General features: G+C 46.8%; 1 pseudogene; it reads right to left on the reverse strand.

Annotated features, from left to right (window-relative positions):
* Positions 1-6796: 6796 nt before the first annotated feature.
* On the reverse strand, positions 6797-8155 carry LOC114040271 (annotated as a pseudogene).
* Positions 8156-16991: the final 8836 nt, after the last annotated feature.

A 16991-nucleotide genomic window follows, 5' to 3' on the forward strand; every position in this document is an offset into this window, starting at 1 on the left:
CCTGTTAAGGAGAATTTGGGGTGGATGGTGGGGTTCTTGGCACTGGACTGATAAGTGAGGAGATGATCTAATCAGAGACTTTCAAGTCCCTTGGAAAAAAATAAGGCCCAAGCATGGAAAACCAAGTCATCTGCTGCTGGGACCTTGGTCATAGATGACAAAGGAGGAAGGCAACTGGCAGACTTCCACCATCTCCCTTAGTTGCTAAATCAGACTATTTAAGGAAAGGGAGACGAAGGGGGCCTATGAGCTCCTTGATGGAAAATCAAGATCGGAGGCCAAAGAACCTTTAGGGTAGAGCCAAGAGCTGCCCAAGGGATCTCTCTCTGGGGCTGCTGGGATGACTTCTACCAGCTCCTGGCAAATAGTCAGGTGTAATTATTGGTCAATTAACCTGTTTCTGCCAATCACAGGCTTTACCCTATGTAGGGCATGACTTAAATCATGGGAGCATACAACTTAGAGCTGGAAAGGACTTTAAAGGTCATGCACTCCAACCTGTAGCCTTTTACAAATGAGGAAACTGAGGTCCAGAAAAGGTGGGAATCTAACATTTATGAATATAAGCTAATACTTATGTAATATTTTAAGTTTTGTAAAATGCTTTATGTACCTTACCTCAATGGATCCTGAAAACAACCCTCTAAGCTACTGATCTCCATTTTCCAGATGAGCAAACCCAGGCCCAGAGAGAGTAAGTGATTTGCCCAAAGTTAGACAATGAATGACAAAGCTGGGATTCTACCCAGAGGCTCTCAGTCTAATGGAGTGAGCTTGCCCCCAGCTTTTGTCAAAGTTCCCCAGTTGGGAATTTTGTAATCTGATAGAGTCATGTGACTTCTTTCCTCAGTGGGCCACAAGTCAGTCTGTGTGCTGGCTGGCTCCTTAGTCTTCACAGCGAATGTCTGCCTGCTGTGGGGGAGGAGCCCCTGCTGGACATCTTAGAAGATAAAGACAAGATCTGTGGTTTTAATGGCATGGGAACCGCCCATGTGAGGAAATTCGTCCATTCAAGCTGGCACCTTCTCTGCAAGTTCTACTATGGATCGCCTAGGTCCCTGAGGAGGGGAGTGACCTGTCCAGGATCACACAGCCAGAGCACTTGAACCCACATCTTTCTGACTTGGAAGCTGACTCTCTATTTACTACACCGCACTGCTTTTCCTTTTTGTTTTACTACCTCTAACAGGAATTGGAGAACTCTGCCTGAAACAAGAGAATCATTTGTGAGTAACAGACCTAGGCACTCAAAGCGACAGATCACACTCAACCTATGATTGGGTCCTACCCAAAGCATTCCAGAAATGAGGTTTGGTTTTCCCCATTTTAGACAAAGCCCCTGAAAGTTTCGGTGACTCATTCCAGGTCACGTTCTATGCTTGGGGGTGTTGGAATTGACTTTCTCTAAGACAAGGTCTGTTTTTTTTTTTCTTCCTGATTCTCTTTTCCAGCGAGGCTTATGCTATGTCTTACTATGGACCCCATCATGTTGGGTCATCTTCACATCTTCATCAGATCATCGTCACTGTTATCATCCTAAGTGATTTAGAATGGAAAGAGATCTTTTAAAAAAAAACAGATTTGGAAACTGAGGCCTAGAGGGTCCAGGTGACTTAGCAAAGTCAGGATTTGAACCCATATCTTTGGACTCTAGACTCCATCCTTTTTCTTTTCCATGTAAAAACTCTAGTTTTATTGTTCACCCTCATAATCCACCTCCTATACTATGAATGTTTGCACAGGTAGGTATGACATGAGCATTTCTGGGAGCTGTACTTTGCCCAGACAAGTAATGTAGCAGGTAGGCATCAGTCCTTAGTTTGAGGATACAGCACCACCTGCAGGATTGTTTACTTTATTTCACCTTTCTTTAGGATTCATCAACTACTTCTCTTCACTAAGGCAAGAATCCAAAAACAAAACAAACAAACAAACAAAAAAACAAACAAACAAAATACCCCACCTACGCAGATTCAGAAGGGGCCTCAGAAGCTTTCATTTTTACTCATGAAAAATAAGACCTAGAAAAGTTAAATGACTCCCCCAAGGTAGTGTCAAAATCACTTTTGAACCCAGGCCTCCTGACTTCAACCCAGCACCTTTCCCATTGGACCACATTTCCTTTCTAGGTTTTTTCCTCTCTCTCTGTCTCTGTCTCTGTCTCTGTCTCTCTCTCTCTCTCTCTCTCTCTCTTTGTCTCTCCCAAAGTAAACTTTGACTGAATGATTTCTTTTTGCTTTAGGAGTGAGGCAAGATTATTTTATGAGATTTCCTGGAGATTTCTGTTTTGTCTCCTCTGATTAGTTGGGCACCAAAAATTGACTGCACAAGTACAGGACTGGGGAGATGTGCCTAGACAGCTGATTCTGATGAAGAAGAGCTAGAGGCCTTAGTGGACCTCAAGCCCAATATAAGTCCACACTGCCAAGTGGCAGCCAACATAATTGAAATACACATTATCTCCCAAAATGTGCTTCAAATTTTCCTATATACTACTCAACAGAGTTCTGGCATTTATCCCTAATTTATTCAAAGAACTCGGTAAATGTCTCTATTGCTTGCCATGAAATTAAACCTTGGGAAATAGACAGGGATACGGATTGAACTTGTGAATTCAATAAGTGAGATAAGTTCAGAATGAAGAAACTCCCTCTACAAATGTTAGTTGACATCTTTTCTGCAACTTATATTAACCTTAGAAGTATAGTCTTATGTAATCTTAGAGAGTTTCCTAGAGCCCTAAGAAGTAAAGTAATTTACGTAGGGTGCCACATCCAGTACATGTCCAAGGTAGGTCTTGAACCCAGGGTCTTTCCGGCGCTGAGGTCTGGCTTTCTATCCAGTATGTCCCACCTTGATATGCTGTACACATTGCAAATTGTTTTTAATAAGTGGTTTGGAAATTTTTTCTGCTTTATTCAATTTAGTAGACAAGAAAATTGAGAGAAGTTCAGAAAGTTGAAAGGGAATCTCTCTTCTCTAAGCTTACCAAATGGGGCTGTGGTTGAACTCTGCAAAGACTCCAATGGTTCTTTGATCTCATCAGCTTGGCTATTCCATACAATAGTGCAGATTGCAATCCATCCATGCTACCCCACCTTGGGTGACTTGTCCATCTTTTCCTACAAATTCAACAGAGAACCTCCTGCCCCTTTTAGAAAGATCCCCTTTCAGAATCTCTCTCTGCCCTACTCTAGCCTATATGGTAAAAACACCTAGAGAGCAGTGCTAATTCTTTAATGCTGCACGTTGAGAGCTGCTTCCTGGGATGGTCCTTTCAAGGGAACCATGAGGAGGAGGACACTGGACCCTGGAGAAGATAAAAGCCTATAATGACACAAACCAACACAGAGCATGATGGTTGTGAAGATAAAAAGGAAAGAGAAATAATACAACTGCAGGGCCCCAGGTTGCCTCAGATGGTCCCTTACTCAAGAAGGTTTAGGCACTTCCTATGAGCTCCAGAACGAAGCATCAGCTCCTTCCTTTGGCAGTCAGGGAAGGCTCTTCTCGGATTGGCTCTGGTCTCCCTGGCCAGACACATCTCCCCTCTCGTCTTCTCAGGACCCTTGTTTCCATCCTGCTTGATGTTGGTTATGTCCAACATTTCCTTCAGCCATACTCTTATCCAGTCAGTTTCCCCATCCTGGGATGCTTTCCTTTCTCACCTAACTCCCTTTGAACTTTAGCTCAAGTGCCATCTCCTGCAAGTGACCTTCCCTGATTCCACCAATCAGTGTGTTTCCTCTAAATTAATCCGTATTTATTTTGACCATTGAAAAACTTACCCGTGAGCACCCGCTGCTGAGCAGTGAGGAGAACTGCAGCCATTTGGAAAAGCCCTAGCACCCGCACTAGCTAAACTCTGATGAAGCCATTGGTTGGTGCCCTCTTGTGGCCAAAATGTAGACTCCATTCTCTACCGCTTAACTGAACTGAAGAATGAAAGGCCGACCTGGTTCTCTGTAGGTGGTAGAACACAGATATTGTCAGCAAGTGTTCACGTAGCCCACATCGACAGTCGCAAGCAAAATAATAATTGAGCAGCTCTGCCCTCTTTCAGCTGCCTTTTGCAATCGACGATCCAGCAACACTCACCCGGTTACTCTCCAACTCCCAACTGCCTGTGATTCCCTTGGCTCTTTCCCACCTTCTGCAGGGAGGTAGTGCTCCACCCTCAGGCCTCACTGCTAGAGCTTTCCCTTACAGACCACTTATGTCATGAGGGTCTTGTGTGTACTTGGCTATTTACACATTATCTACCCCTATTAGAAGGTGAGCTCCGTGGGGTCAGGGACTGTTTTTGCAAAGAAATGGTGTTAAGTCTGCACCTACCTTCCCTACGTATTTGGGAAGAATTGTTTATGCTTGTTTTCTTGGTATGTCTGTGAAGTAAATATCCCTAAAGAAGAATCTCTCTCTCTCTCTCTCTCTCTCTCTCTCTCTCTCTCTCTCTCTCTCTATATATATATATATATATATATATATCTGTATTTGTTTATCCACATTTCTATTTATCTGTTTGTTTTTTACCTAGAAAGTGCAGAAGACGGATGAGACGACACCCAAGCTTCTATGCAGCAACACAGGTATGTAATTCTAGGTCTATGATTCTCTGATGTGACTTCATTGCATTGGTGAAAATTATCAAAGTGAGTAGAAACATGACATTGCCAAATGATAATTCGGGTCCTCATACCTGGCATTTCTCTTGGAAAGAGTCAGCAAATTAAGTGCTCTATAATTTCCTCACTGATTCAAGTCACCTCCCCAGTTCCAAGGGTTCAAATTCTGCCCAGGTACTCAGGATTTGTTTGTGATGGCTATAAAAGCAAGGATGTCTTTTTGTCCCCTGGAAGTTGTTGCATGTTTCATGACGTGTGGCAAAGCAGCTCTGAAGAGCACATATCTGCAAAAACCTCGAATGGTCCTGGTAGAGCCAGAGGTTTCTAGAGCTAGAAGGAAACATAGAGGTTGTTTGGTTCAACCCCCACGTAGAGCAATGCCCAGAAGAGTTAGGTGACTTGGCCAAAGTCACACAGTAAGTTAGAGATAGAGCAGGAGGAGCCTTCTCCTGCCTTTGTTTTGCCTTTCCTTGGCCCCAAGGCTTCTCATGCCATCTCCTCTAAGGATAACGTCCCTCTACTCCAAATTTGTCTTGTATGTGATATTCTCTACATGTCTCCCCCATTAGGCTGTAAGCACGTAAGTTCCTTGAGGGCAGGGATGCAGACTGTTTTGTTTTCTTTTATTGCTTCTTTGGATACCCAGCGCATGGGCAGATAGAGTGTCTACCTAAAGTCAGGGAGACTCATCTTCCTGCATTCAAATCGGGCCTCAGACACTAGCTGTCTTAACCTGGGCAAGTCACCTCACCCAGTGTGCCTCAGTTTCTTCATCTATAAAATGAGCTGAAGAAGGAAATGGCTGACCACTCTACTATCTTTGCCAAGGAAATTCCCATTGGAGCCATGAGAAGTCAGACAAGACTGAAATGACTGAACATCAACCCCAGCGCTGAGCACGGTGCCTAGCACACAGCAAGTGCTTAATAAGTGCAAGTTGGTTGGTTGCTTTTAGAAGTCAGCAAAATCATCTTCTTCTGTTTTGCTTATTTGACTTCCAAGGCCTGAGACTATCTGTAGGTTCTTCCTCCATGCAGCCCACAAATCAATCACCCAGGATGATGATGTCCTCCCTCAGACGTTATCCAAGAAAGGCCCCACCCCAGTTCTCTTCAACCCCGAATCGCCCACTCTCCAGACCACTTCTTCACCTCTTCACTCGCCATCTCTGCCCCGCTCTCTTGATGAGTGGTCCTCTGGCCAGGCCCACGATATCAGGAGGAATCCCAGACAGGTTCATGTCACTCCCCAGTTGACCCCCTTTGTGAACGTCTTCACCTTCTCACCAGCCACCTAGCCCCCTTGTGGGTACCTTATCCTGGAGATGCTTATGATTATACAGACAGAGTGCCTGGCACAGAAAAAGCTTACCATCAACTCTCTCTCTGTCTTTATCAGTCAATAAGGGCTTAGTAAGTACCACTCAGTGCCAAGAGTTATTCTGGGGTGCTAGTGAAATAGCCCCTGCCCTCAGGGACCTTGCATTCTAGACTGAGATTTGGGGAGGCTCCTTGAGAGCTGTTCTAGCTAAAATTTCCTTTTCTGGGTCAGCCTCAGCTGGTCCTTAGACCACAAAGTAGCCACTACCAAGCTCGTCTCCAAACCTCTCCTGCTGTGGGGATAGAGCTTGGGCTCTGCCAGTCACGGGCCTCTGAGAACCCAGGGTCACCTTCACATCAAAAGGAAGCAACTGAGGAAATGAATTGGAAATTGATTTAAAAAAAAAAACCAACATATGTGACAATTATTAAATAAAAACTTTAAAATCAGTGCTAGCGCTGGGATTCTAATCTTTGGTACATTGTCATGAATAACTTTTCTTTGAGTCATGTTATTCAGTCAGCAAGCATTTATTAAGTGCCAACTGTTTGCCAGACACTGGAAAGTCAAAGACAAAAAGGAAAGAGTGACTGCTTCCAGGGTGGGCTAGTAGGGGAATGTGAGGGGAAAGAACCTATGCAGAGAAAATTAGGATATACAAAATAAGCCCCCAGGGAAAGGCAGTGGTGACTGTAGCAAGGGGAGGGGTCCAACAGGCTTTTTAAAGGAGGACACCTAGGCTGAATTTGGAAGGAAATAGTCTTTGTTTCCTTAAATTTCCTTCTAAATTTAATCAATCCTCTGTGTAGTAGTAAGGCATTTAAAGTTAAAGGGATGTTCCTCTCTCTTTCCTACCCTTGCTTTGGTCTGGCATGTTCGGCAGGCATCTTAGGCCTGGGCCAGGGGTCATGGAGGGTCATTCCAGCCCCAATCACAGTCACAGTGTCATCCTTGCTCTGTAGGACCACCTTAGCTGGGCTAACCCGGACACCTTCGGTGTTATTATAAATGACTCTATTCTCTGTGTGGCTGGTCCTTATGAAACAGATGCCCTTCGTGTTGATAGCTAACTCTACTGCTTCACTTGGGTAAAAGACTATTCCATTGGGAATGTCCCAGAGTGAAGAGAGATCTTTGAGGGCCATCTGAGAAGGACCATCTTCACCAATGAACACTTCACAGTGTGAGCTACAGAGGTTTATATTGCTCTCAGAGATTGATGCCAAATGGATCTGGCCAAATGACCATGTATAGAAGCTAGCAAATGGGTTGTGGAAAGTCCTGGCCCCGTCCTGTGTGGAGCACCCCACGGTGATGCTTGTCATCTTCTGTTCTTCCTAGGAACACTCAATGAAGCAACTCTGATGCTGCTTCTTGGAGAGTTCTGAAAAGGTGGGATTCTTGGTGACCCCATTCTGAGTAGTCACATGGTCACTGGTGTGCCCCAACTTAGCCAGTGCTGGGACCTGGGCTTTGTGGATGACCGGCTTGTCTCCAGATTTGTGACTTATGAGAGATATTGTTTGGAAGTTGGTGATATTAACCACAAGGACATCCTCTTTGGGGATGGCTGCTAGAATCTTCTTCTCACTTGGGATCTGGCTAGAAGTACCCCTGATGATTTGTTCTTCCCACGATTTGGGGAAGGGGCTTCCCATGCCAGGATTCCTTATCTTCTGCGCCTGTGATTCTTCTGCCTTTGAACATCTTTGCAATGACAACCACTGGCTGATGCTTGGCCTGGACTTTCAGAGTTCCTCCACACTGTGTCCATCTACCATGATTGCATTCAACCTAAAGGATTCAAAATGTTTCTTTAATGTTCTACCTGATACTGCAATGGGGCAGGGTCACTGGCCCAGCTGGCTAATTCCAAGGATGGCAACCAGGGTATCCATGCAAAGGTCATGGCCTCCCACACACAGCCTTTGCATGGCTCCCTATCACCCAGAAAGCAATGGGCACATGGCTGGCTTTATTCAAGTATTTGCCAGTCTACATGGTCCCTTAAGTTGCCTGACCCATAAAGGTTTATCTTGGGATTGAGTGGCTATCTAAAACAGAGCTAATCTTCAACTCCAAACACCTTGACCCAGATGGCACAGAGGGAGGGAGCATACAAAGTGCTCATCACTGAGGTTCCTGAGGGTCTGAAGAAGAAAGGCCTTGCCATGATCTCTGCTGCAATGGTGGCTGGAGCTGGCTGCCATGGTGGCCGGGATATAGCTGAAGGGCAGCCATGGTACTGTCCTTCAGTGCCTACAGCTTTTGCTGGTTGGGCTTACAGTCATCCTCCATGGCTACCAGATGGGCAGCAAAGGCAGCAGCAGTTGTAGCAATAAGAGAAGTGGGAGCCAAGTAGGGTGGACTACAGAGGTCAAGGTCAAGGAGCAGTTGGGGGTTGTGTAAGCCAGAGGTGAGGAAGTCATGCATTCCAGCCACAGGGGACAGCATGTGCCAAGGTTTGGGGAGAGGATATGGCAGGTTATGTACTGAGAACAGCAAATGGGCCAGTTTATCTGGAGCGGAGAGTATGGTACAGAATCCCCCTATTGAGAAACAGTAAGAAAATCCTTCTTGGAAGTGTCCTGACCTGGACACTATTTCAGACAGGAGGCCAAATCAACCGTTATGGTAACAGAGAGTGATTTTTTACTCTAATGGTGTTGGCTAACGATGTCTTTGGGGATTTTTAGCTGAAGGCAGTAGGAGTGTGAAGAAGCAGGAGGCTCTTGAAGATGGTGAGAGGACAATTTTTGAAGGCTTCTGTTCTTTTCACTTATCCCTGAATCACCCTGACCCTATTTCTTTCCCTGTTCTACAGGTCTAAGTCTGCTCCTGATAGTCTGTGGTCTTGTGATACTTTGATATATAATAATAATTGGCACTTACATAGAACTTTAAAGTCCTCAAGATGTTTTGTTTATATCATCTTATTTGAGTCCCACAAAAATCCCGATTCATGGTTACTATAGGTTATTACCTCCATTTTAAATGGGGGAAACTGAGGCTAAGAGGTGAAGTGATTGGTTCCTGGTACAAAATGAGTAGGTGTCAGAAGTGAATTTAAAGCCCAGCTATCTCCTGATTCCAAATCCAGCGTACCCATTGGACAATCCTGCCTCTCAGCAGTAATAGCTGACAGTGATGTTTTCCCTTTTCAGGCTTACAAAGCACCTCTTATGCATTGTCTATTGCTTTATGTTACTTCTCCCCTGCAGTCACCCTAAGAAATGCCTCGCTTCAGCACCTTTCCCCTGGACTTCTCCAAGAGCCTCCCAGTGGCTTCCCTGACATGATTTCTCCCTTCTCCAGTCCATTTTCTACCCAGCTGCCAAACTGATATTTTAAAGCGCAGTTCTGACCACGTCATTCCACATCTCAAGAAGCTTCTGTGACTCCCCATCACCTCTAGCATCCAATGCAAACTCTGACTTCAAAACCCTTCACGAAATCCTTGGACTCCACACCTGCTTCAACATGATGCCTCTGACCCCTCTTGGCTCTACTGGTTTTCACAGCATTATTAACTTAGGCTCTTGGATGACCTTGAAGTTCTCCCCTGGAAGCTTGGCTTTCTGCTTTCTACCTTCTTCTCTTATAGCAAAAGCCCAGCCCAAACTCACATAGGCTGCTTCACTCTTTCCCTGGTGTGGATTCCTGGCTGGTTCCTGGAAGCTGGTATTTTCTCTTATCCTTCCCTGCCCCCTGGTGGAAATCAGAACAACATCACCATGTCCTCCCTGGGCAGAAAAAAGGAAAAGTGAGGTCCGGATCCGAATGGCTTTATGATTCATCGGCTTGGTCCCCGGCCAGTCCTAAGCCAGAGACATCTACCGGGCACAGAGGGTCAAAGGCCGTGGTTCTTTGGCAAGGGGTCAGTTGGGCCAGTTGCGGGCAGCTCTCAGGCCTGGGTGCTGTTCTAAAGGGCTGTGGTCCTGAAACAGTTCTTCCTCCTCTCCTTCGTACTTGACATATGCTTTCTATGTATTTTGCATGTCATTTGTGCTACGCTTTTGTTTTCCTCATAGAATAGAGGCAATGACTAAAATGGAAAAACACAATACGCCAGCTCCTACAGACACAAATAGAAGGGTAGCCTACCTTCAGGGAGCTTGTACTCTAATGGAGGGAGACAACATGTATGGGACAGTTAGATGGCTCGGTGGATAGCATGATGGGCCAGGAGTCAGGAAGACATGAGTTCACATCCAACCTCAGACACTCATTAGCTATGTGACCCTGGGCAAGTCACTTAACCTGTTGCCTTCATCCACTGGAGAAGGAAATGGGAAACCACTCCAGTATCTTTTCCAAGGAAACCTCATATGGGGTCACGAAGAACTGGGCACAATTGGATGATTGAACACCACATATCAGAGGCTCTGGCTTCCTCTCCTTTTGGGATGGAAAGAGACAACTGGGTGGTACGGTCAGTAGAAAAACGGACTTGGAGTCCAGAAAACCTGTGTTCAAATCCTACCTCAGGCACTTACTAGCTGTGTAACAGTGGACAAGTCACTTATCCTCTCTTGGCCTAAGTTTCCTTATATGTAAAATCAGGTAGTTGGATTTGATAGCATCTTGGATCCCTTCCAGATCTGAGTCAATACTCTGAAAGGTCCAGTGGTCCTCAGGGTGAATTGGGGTGATGGATGGCCAAGTTGGGATCTCAGCTCTGCTACTGCATAATTAACTACGTAACCATGGGCAAATGACTTGGGCCTCAGTTTCCTCCTTTGTGAAAACAAGAGGCTTAGATGAGATGGTCTCTAGGGTCCCTCCCAGCACTTTATTAAAAGGGCTTTGTTCTGCATACATTCTATGCATCAAGGATAGTGCTGGGAAGGCGGAAGAAGCAGGCTATATCTCATCTGTGGTGCAGTTTGTTAAAAAAAAGTTTGACTGGTACTTGCTGGTTTTTACATCATAGTCACTGATGGAAATAGAACCTTTCTTCTTGCCATTCCCACTCAGAATTATACCAAAGGGGCCATGTTTCTGCCTTTCTTTGTATCCTCAGCAATGAGCACATAGTAAGTGTTTAATAAGTGAGTACTTTTCAACTGGTTGACTGACCCTATTCATGAGCCCAAGCTTAAACTTTCATTTTTCCACAGACTCGAGGGATGGGGAAGGACCAAGAAATGTGAGGAAAGAAGGCTGGCCTTTCTTTGAGGTGATTAGGTTCCCCCAGGACTGAATCCAGTCTGTGGCTGCCTGGGTCCAGAGTAGAGGGGCCCCATGGTGAAGAGTCCAAGCTCCTTGGGCCCAAATTACATTCCCATTGTTAAATTATCATTACAAATCCTACTGGAAAGGCCATCTCTTAGAGTAAAGAGAGTGACTGCTTGTATCCTAACATGTATTCTTAACCACGGAAGAAAGCACTTCCACGGCCTCCTTCATGGTCCTGCTGGCATCCTGCAGTGTTCTGGAGCCAGATTTGGACTGTACCAACTGCTTTAAGTGTCTATAGCCCTTAAAAGCCATGGGCTCTTGAGGTTGCCTCAGAGAACATTGGCTGTCAAGGAACAGGTGGCACCTGGGGGGTTGACAATGCATTGGAAAGTCGGTGATTTCACCAGGTCTGTATCCCAACACTTGTACACCTCTTAGAGCATCCCGTTGTATAAAAGCTGCCGACTTTTCTTCCCTGAAAAGCCAGAAGACAATCCCACCTGTTTTTCCAGGTTCTTTCTCCCCCTCCCCCCAGCCCATAGTCCATATGACCTTCCTTCTCTTAGACTTTCCTCCTCTCCCCCCATGGTTCAGGTCAGTTGGGATGTTCCAGGGGCCCAGAGTTGCTGTGTTTGCCTTTGAATGCCAAGATTCTGGAGCAGGAGGACCAGGGAGATGCCTGGTGGCTTGGTCTCTGCGCTGCAGGTACCCTACTGCGCTCCTCTAGCCGAGTAGCCTGGAATTGAAGGATTCCCAGGCTGTAGGGCCTCCAGGGTCTTGGCTTCCCTGGGAACTGGTGGCAGGGAAGGAGAACCTCTTAGTGGGAAGAAGGCACACCCTTTGGCACATGCCGGTGACAAACGGCATTGGGCAGTGGCCACTTTCCTCCTGTTGTCTGAAGTGGTTGTTATTATTGCTGCCTCTGGATCATCTCAGGGACGGTGGATCCTGGTGACTCCACCCTGGGAGATTTCCGTCGCTTGTTACTTACCCTGAAGTAGCACCAGTCTGGGACTTTGTCCCCTATGCTGGGCAGGCAGGGCCTGCTTAGTCCCGGCACGGCCAGTAGCCCTGGGAGGACCACCCTGACCGCATTCCTTTCCGTGGATCAGCCGCTTTCTTCTACTCCCCAAATCCCTCAGAGGAGGTAAGAGAATCCTAGGAAGGAGAGGGCAGTGACGTATCAGCAAGCAATGGGCATTATTCAGGCCTGGGGCCATCAAGGCAAAAACATGAAGGCTACAAACTGGGAGATTCTTCTTTTTTCATTGCAGTGGGAGGAACTCCACAGCGCAAGAGAGATTCTTGAAGACATCGTAGGAGCCACTAGGAGAATGGGAGGGAGGGCAGAGTACTTTCTAAGGGAGACCCTTCACAAAGAGATGGAGAGATGCTTGTGCCACCATCACTAATGGCACTCCTTACATTGGGGCGAAGGGGGAGTTTCTTACAGGGGCATAGTATGTGTAAGAGGTCCTCGGTCCCCAAGGAGGTTCAGCCTCTTCCCAAACCTGGTCCTTTCCCTGGTCCTACAATTAATCTTATTTAGAATCAGAATTAAAGAGCTAGACGAGGAAGCAAAAGGTCCGGAGGGGTTAAATTCATTGCCAAAGGTCACATAGGTAGGAAATACCAGAATCAGGATTTGAACCCAGGTCCTCTGAGAGGAGTCATGGTTCAGTAGAAGAAGTGTTATATTTAGGATCAGGGGCTTGGGTGCAAATTTTACTTCTCTCACTGCCTGAATGCCCTTGGGCAAAATCATTTAATCTTAATCTCCCTGTGACTCAGTTTCTTAATCTGTAAAATGGCTGGAGCAGAGGGCCTCTGACATCTGTGATGCTCTGACTCTATATGTTTCCTCTGCTCCCCAGTGGCTCTCACTGTCCCTTCCTCTTCTGTGACTTGTTGACTTTTCTGCTCTTTCTTAGGTCCTCCTTTCTGTTTTTCACTCCTCTCTTTCCACCCCTTCCTCCCATTCCTCTGCTTTGTGTTGCCACCAGAGGGCTGTATCTCAGCGAGGGATGAACGTTAAGCTGCTTCCCCGATCAAGGATCTGGGCGTAGTTCCTATTTGTGATTAAACCGTTTTGTGGCTTCTGTGGAAATAATAACAACATGTACGGTTTAATTAAGTCAGTTATTATGAGCAAGCACAGGTTGGTGGTGGAGGGACGGGAATGCTGCTATGGGGAATTCTGTTCCAGCCAGAGCCGGCCTTGGCACTCCGTGAAGGCAAGTGATTTCCTGCGATTGTTTTCAGATGATACTGTAATGATTGTTTCAGTGCTCATTGAAAAGATGAGAAAAAGATAATAACTCACATTTCCACAGTCCTTTAATCTTTGAAAAACACTGCACGTTTTGTCCGCTTGGATCCTCACAACAATCCTGAGAGAGAGCTGAGAGATACCATCTCCATTTTACCTGTGGACAAACTGAGGCTTAGAGCTGTTAAGGGACTTGCTCTGACTTAACCCTACTAAGTGTCTGAGCTAGATTTGAGCCTAGGTCTTCCTGACACCAAATCCACTCCATCCCGCCCGTGGTCATCAGATTGAGAGCTTGAGTCCCCTAGTCCAGGGCTGGCTTCCAGATCTTGTGTGACCCAGAGCTCTTCAGCTGTGTTCCGGTGAAGCCAATGGCCCCCCCTCCCACCAAAGTTCTAGGAATCATGTTTTTAAGTGAATAAAATGCCCTTGGGTCACAGGGGAAACTGATCATATTGAAGTAGATTTAGCGAAATATTTTTAAAAACAAGTTCCCAGACTGCAGGTTAAGAACCCCTGGCCTGGGCTGATCCTCTACATTTTAGGCAAGAGGAAGCATCCCTCAAGAAAGGAAGTGACCGGCCTCAGGCCAGGAGACCAGTAAGCAGTGTTGGGAGGGCTTCTTGGACGTCCCTTCGTGAGCACGGTGCATTCCAGGGGCACCTGGAGGCGAGAGGCTCTCATATCACCTCCGGCATTTACTGGCTGTGTCTCTGAGGATGTTTGCCAGCTAGCTGTAAGGGGGCTGCGCTGAGCCTCCACGTCCTCATGAATGCATTGTTCACCATGTCAGGGTCTCGAGACCTGGGGATCCACATGCAAGACTAAAACAGCAGTCCCTGCCCTCCAGGAGCTTCCATTCTAATAGGGATATAAGAGGTAGGGGTGGTCAGCAAAGGGGACGTATGGTCTTCGAAGCCACAGAGATGCTCTGCAGTAAGGGAATTTTGTAAGGATCAAGCATGATCCTTATGTAATATTTCACCACCATTAACTGCTATGAAAAAGTTTATAATGAGGGTGGGAGAGGTCCTTTGAGGAGAGTTGCAGGTTAAGGCCCTGGAGGGACAGAAGCTGGTATGAGCCAGGCTCTCGGGCTTCTGGTATCCCCAGACTGCAGGGCAGAAGCAGCCGTGAACCTCATGGTCCCTTCTCTATGCAGCTCTTCCTTCAGCAGCTCAGAAGAAAAATACAGCATCCTTGAGCAGAGGGACAGGCTCCCTCGAGAAGATGAGCTGCCCATCTGGCCTTTCCCCAAAGCAGAGGGAGGCAGTCAGGATCTTGCAGGCCTCTGGCTCCCTGGTGGCCCCAGCTCCTCTCCAGCCCTTAGCTCCCTGGTGGTCCCCGGCTCTCTGGCAGCCCCGGCTCCCTGCTGGCCCCTGGCTCCTTGGCCCCCCACTCCTCTGCATCCTTTGGCTCCTCTCTGGCCCCTGGCAGTCCCCTGGCTCCCTGGTGGCCTTCTGGCTCAGTGGTGGCCAGACTCTGTGGTAGCCCTCAGCTCCCTGGTGGTACCCGGCTCTCTGGTGGCCCCGGCTCCCTGGTGACCGCCCCCGGCTCCTCTACGGCCCCTGGCTCCCTCCAGCCACCAGCTCCCTGGTGGCCCTCGGGCTCCCTGCTGGCCCCTGGCTTATCTGCTCCATCCTGGCCCCAAGAAAGTGATGAGATTTCTGAGCAGGGCTGGGTGATCCCTTCTAGAGCCCCTTCCCATCTGAGGTTGGGGGTCCTCTGACATTGTCATGTGCAGAATTTGGGGCTCCGAGTTTGGTTGAAATGCTCAACAATAATAATAACACTAATAATAATATCTTTGTACCTCGAGAGCCCTGTAAAGCGTACAAAGCACTTTAGCCACATTGTTCCATCTGAGCATCAAGTCAGCCAACACTGATTGAACACCTGTGTCAGATAAGGCAATGCCAGAGTTTATGAACACAGGAGTGATGCATTTATGCATAATGGCAAGATCAGAGGTCTGATTATCTTTGTGTGTGTCTGGCACTGTGTGGGATGTACACACAAAGGCAATTGAAAGTCTATGCTCTCAAGGACCTCACAGTCTAATGCAATCAGCTATGTACAAATAAGATACAGACAGGATAAACGGGGGGCACTCAGAGGGAAAATAAGCATTAAGGGGGAACAGGAAAGTCTTCATGTAGAAGGTGGGCTTTTAGCTGGGATTAAACCCAGGGAGGCCAGGGAATGGAGATGAAGGGGGAAGAAATAGTGGAAGATAATGATTAGAGGGTATTAAAGTGGGAGAGGACTGTCACAAGGACCCTGAGGGATGCAGGTGATTAGAGATAGATAGTATTATCCCATTTTATAGAGGGGGGAAAGAGAGGCCTAGGGAAGTTCATTGACTTACCCAGGGTCAACCAACTAGTCAATATCCCACCCGTGACTGGAACCCACTTCCTTTCAGGTTCCAGATCCACCCTACCCCACTGTGACCTCCTTAATTTTCAGTTTACTTAATTAAAGAATTCCCCCCTCCCACAAACCCCAAATACTACAATTTCAAGCTTCAGCCAAGAGATGCATTTGGGGCAGTGGACTAAAGAAATAAAACCCAGCATCATCAAAATGGAATCCCCTGTCTTTTGGCCATTGGAAGCCTCCAGGATGTTGAAAAAGAAATCCCAAGGAATACTTGGCAGCATTATTAGTGAGGACCTTGACTGGTTCCATGTGGCAGTCAAAATTGATGCCTATTACTGTCCTGATAACTAGAAAACAAGGACTCCTCTGTCTTTCCAGAAAGCTGACTAGGACTGGTACAAGAAGGGAGAGAGAACCTAAGAACTACAGTGAGCATTTCTCTAGAGCGCCAAGTTCTGCAAAGCACTTTACCTCTATTAGCTCATTTGATCCATGATCCATCTTACTTTTCCATGACCCACTCCTCCACCCCATCTCAGTCACACACAATGGTCATACCTTGCTCTTCCCATCACTCATAAATGCACACTTCTGTGGTCTGAAACGGCCCTATTTGATCTCAATCCATTATCATTCCGTCTTTCCCCTGACCTGTAACCCCAACCCCTGTTCTTCATCTTCACCATGACCTCCAATTCCTTGACTCTTCGGTTCTTTCCCAGGCCATCTCCCTGCTCCCCCCTCTTTCCCCTATCACTTCCCCATCTTGACTCCTTGGGGACCCACTGTAACCCTTCACTGTCCTTTTCTCTTGGGACCCTTATCCTCTTATCCTATTGCTGATGATGCCCTGCTGAGTCTCAGCCTTAGATAGCTCCCACCATCCACTGTCTTTACCTCTACCCATGTGCTGCTGAATGAAGCTGGTGAAAATCAGGGAGCTGCCGACTGGGGCCACTAAAAATTCATTTTCTATAGTCTCAGCTAACCTTCATCCTGGTCACGCCTGCTTGCTCATGTCCTGCACCTTCTTCTCCTCCCTCTATACTACTACGCTTGATGAGCTCATCCGCTCTCATGTATTTAATTATTATCTCTTTGTGGGTGATTAACAAATCTCATTATCCAGCTCTAACCTTTCTACTGACATTGGACGTTCTCATGGCTCCAATAGCCCATTAGACATCTCAAATTGAACATCCTGTTGACATCTT

Source organism: Vombatus ursinus, unplaced genomic scaffold (genome assembly GCF_900497805.2).
Source record: "Vombatus ursinus unplaced genomic scaffold, bare-nosed wombat genome assembly UNPS02012901.1, whole genome shotgun sequence".
In the NCBI taxonomy this organism is placed as follows: Eukaryota; Metazoa; Chordata; class Mammalia; order Diprotodontia; family Vombatidae; genus Vombatus; species Vombatus ursinus.